The sequence below is a fragment of the Sinohyriopsis cumingii genome, unplaced genomic scaffold (assembly GCF_028554795.1).
Source record: "Sinohyriopsis cumingii isolate HCF-2022 unplaced genomic scaffold, ASM2855479v2 utg001101l, whole genome shotgun sequence".
In the NCBI taxonomy this organism is placed as follows: Eukaryota; Metazoa; Mollusca; class Bivalvia; order Unionida; family Unionidae; genus Sinohyriopsis; species Sinohyriopsis cumingii.
Genome location: NW_028315960.1, coordinates 753,521 through 757,587, shown reverse-complemented (window position 1 = coordinate 757,587; position 4,067 = coordinate 753,521). Strand labels below are relative to the sequence as shown.

The window sequence follows — 4,067 nt, the reverse complement described above, 5'->3', positions numbered from 1 at the left end:
TAAACACTGAAAGAACATAAATCCAAAAATAGAAAAACCACCATCAGAACTTGAATATTACTTGAAACATAGAACAAATTAAGATGAAACAGATGAGGAGAAATGACAGCGAGAACGCGTTGAGAAATATTCATCAAACTTGGTATGGTGGTAAATTTACATAAATTAATAGCAGCAGAGAGGGTACCTACCAAAGTTGGTCGTCAAAAAAAATAAATAAACACGTAGAGTACTTTATTTTTTCAGCTACTATTTCGAATTAAGGTTTTATTAGTATAATCGGCCATTACAGAAATAAAACATCTCAAGGAAACGTTTCATTTGTAAAAATCTGGACCTTTCTATGAGATGATTTTATTTTGTTTTGTTTTATTTGTTTTGTCGGAATTCTATGGTCTGTTCACCCTCTCTGCTGTTGCATAAGTCATCAGCCTAACTATAATAAAAATCGGAATGTTAATTTTTCCAGCAATGTTGATAAATTGTTGAACATAAACACGATGATGTGTTTGTAAGATAGAACAAGACCACGTTATGCTTTATATCATGTACTTTATTCCGAACGTTGCTATGAAAACGAGAACTTTTATTAACAGTTCTATGTTAGGAGCTACAAGATCTAAGTGAATCGTAGCGAGATTTATAACACAAGGATATAAAATTACTATGGCTAGATTATATTTTGAGATTTCAAATGTTAGTATTTCCATTTCACGGTGCCACGAATGAGTTACTTTCAACTTATTCAAGTCTGTGTGCATGTAATTCCATCCGAAGCTCCAAAATTGGTCCGTTATCTTTTCTGGTGCATTCTGTACTGATTTAAAAATCATCCGATACGCAAACATTGACACCTGTTTATTGGTGGATGTCCGTGGTTAATGCAGTGTCCACCTAAGCGCGCGCATCCTCCGTCCGTACATCCGCCCCATCCTATACTGATACAACCCTTTCCCTGCGACGTTTCTATCATGCATGTTACGATCATCGCGCTAACCATCAACATCATCAGGGTGCGTCCATAAGCCATCTGTTAAAGAAAATAATGAGCGTCTGAATGATCGTTTTCCGTTTTTTTAAAAAGGATTCTAAATATCGCTTTCCTGAAGCTAGACATATATATATATATATATATATATATATATATATATATATATATATTAACATCAATTTTTGTACAGGCAAGGCGATGGGTACCGTTTACCTGCGGACCTGGGTTCGAATCTCCGTAGAGTACGAATTAAAAATGCTCTAACCTGTATGATAGTATTATTTGTATTAAAATAATAATTCTGCCTACTATTATCATGCATTCTTTTTATGGAATCCAGGGACAGCACTTTCCGTTTTGTCTGGTGTGTATTTATAATTCTCTATAATAAGTTCTATATACCTTGATTTCTTTCACAGGAATCAGGAATGACTCTAGATACATGATAATTAATTACTAGGTCGTCATGCGAGTGTGTCTGCTACACACGAGTGCATATAACACCGATTGGGTAACATCATGTTTTGGTGATGTGTGCTTAGTCGTGAGGAAATATAGGTTCGTGTGTGCAGGCAAGGCGACGGGTGCCGTTTACCCGCGGAACTAGGTCCGAATCTTCGTAGAGTACTAATTCAAAAATTTCTAAGCTGTATGATAGTAAAAAATATATATATATATATATATATATATATATATATATATATATATATATATATATATATATATATATATATATATATATTACGATTCCTTGCAAGAAGGAATTATTCAATAGTTTAAATTTGGAGATACGCTTCATATCCTTTAGACTGTTTTATTATGAGGTAACTAGACAAAGCAGTATGCTCTGCAATCATAATTTATAACAAAAAATCGGCCACTATGAGAGATTTGGTTTAGCGCAAATTGTAAACATTTCCTATGTTCATTGATGGCTATAAATCATTCAATAAAATGTATATTTTACATAAATAAAAGCAAATTAAGAAAGGTTCTGCTTGAGACAAGCGCGGTTGTCTGTATATAAAAGGTATGAATGCTTGAATATAAAAATTGCGACTACTTGTGTATAAAATGTATGAATGCTTGTATATATACGGTATGAACGCTTGTAGATAAAATGTATGTAATCTGTAAATAAAGGGCAATGAATATCAAATATATTGTCTATAGGTGAAAACTCTTCTATCTCATGTACAGAAGACCACATCTTTGAAAATTACAAATGACTTATAATGCAACAATCATGCAGTTATAGGCACTTTGTGCAATAGCATGTAGTCGTTTAATTAGGTGGAGTATGAAATATGAATCATAATCATGACCGCTTTAGAACGAGTACGCATGCTTAGTCATTGAATTCATATTCAATGATAACGACAAAAAAAGAAAGAGTGGGAGGAGAGTAGAGAAGTAGAGGAGAATATTACAACCAATAAAGTTGAAGAAAGAAAGATTACATACCACCATGGATTTCTCCAACTTCGTGACAAGAGGGTCCTGTTGCAACTGTTTCACATAACAGTTTATGAGTTCCTTGATAAATAGCTTAATATCAGATATGTATAAGTCGAGTGCATTTGAATTTGAGTGGGGTTCTCTATACAGATGTACTTGTTCCTGTTTCTATGCAAAGCACTCTCGTTGCGAATTATTGGGATCTAAATTTGAAGAAGCATGGGTTATGATGTCAGCACCCCTCCAATTTTTGAAGGAATCGTCCATTGCGTTAAACTTGATGGGCACTTAAGGTTGACGGTCTCTCTGTATATTTATCCATTTAAACGGATCTGACCACTCAATATATATAACTCAATATATATATATATATATATATATATATATATATATAACCCGGACACAAAATAATTGTTGACACTAGTTCCATTTTCGATACAGGCTAACCACAAAATATAACCTTAACACAACCACCGTAATGACTGAATCCTACAAATTTCAGGACTGTAGGAATTAGATATTCTCACGCCAGGACTAGTCATACTCCAAACATCGTAGAAATATGACTGAACAATTGTTAAAGCTACGTTAAGATCGAAATCACACACACAGTCATTTGAACTCGCTCGAAAATTTGTTTCAGTAATTGATTATAAATTTATTCAGGATTGTAGCATGAATGAACAGAAATATACCCAGAATATTTGACACTGTGACTCTTGGATACATAATTACAAGGTGTCAGCAACATCACTGACAAGGAAGAAAAATTGATGTATTGATATATATAGGTATTCGGGTTACAAATTTAAATAAATCAACTCGAATAAATGTATGCAAACATACTGGTACAATTTGTTCGCATTACTTTAGTGTTAGTTGTATCAATCGTCGTTTGTTCATTAAGGTAATAGACGAAATACACCTTTTTTGGCTAATGTTATTTAAACCCTTTATAAACGCCTTTCCGGTAATTGTTTGTCACACAGGTAAAATCTACTATTCTTTACATAGGTTGTCGCTAATTGCTTGCACAATTATCTAGAATGAGCTGTATATTTGTATATAAGCTACAGAACTTTACGTGGCACAACATATATTTCTGGTTGTTACATTGTAAAGGATTTATATAAATTTTGTAGGTATCAGTTTATAATGTGTTAGTATAAAACTAAAAATGCGCGTTTGGTAATAAAAACCACAAGTACACACTCATGGTATCTATGTTGTGTGGACTTCTTGTTGTGTGGACACAGTTGTGTGGACTTCTATCTGATCAGTGTAACGAAGGATATATCTCATCTGGCTGGGTTGAAAACTCTATGTATAACCGTGATGAAATCATCAATTCTAGAAAGTGTTTGAAGTGATTTTAAGTAGCATGTGCTTACGAAATGCTTGTAAAATTTCACTGAAATGTTTCTCTGCAAATAGCACCGATATTCATGTAGTGTATTTCAGTATAGTGGCCTAACGTTTTATAACAATATTTGGTGCTCCTAATGAAAATACACAGTGATTTGAATGAGGAGATCCTTGTAAAGGAGATGGAATGATAAGGCTGATTGCGTTATAAACAAACAAGTTGCTGAAATTACCTATACGTGCAGAGATTTTG

General features: G+C 33.4%; 1 long non-coding RNA gene across 1 annotated transcript; it reads right to left on the bottom strand.

Moving 5' to 3' along the window:
• Positions 1–532: 532 nt before the first annotated feature.
• Positions 533–2,597, bottom strand: LOC149772847 (uncharacterized). Its single transcript, XR_016417573.1, has 2 exons — positions 2,456–2,597; positions 533–1,030 (listed from the first exon to the last, which is right to left on the bottom strand). It is a non-coding gene; the product is annotated as an uncharacterized LOC149772847 (long non-coding RNA).
• Between the last annotated feature and the right edge of the window lie 1,470 nt (positions 2,598–4,067).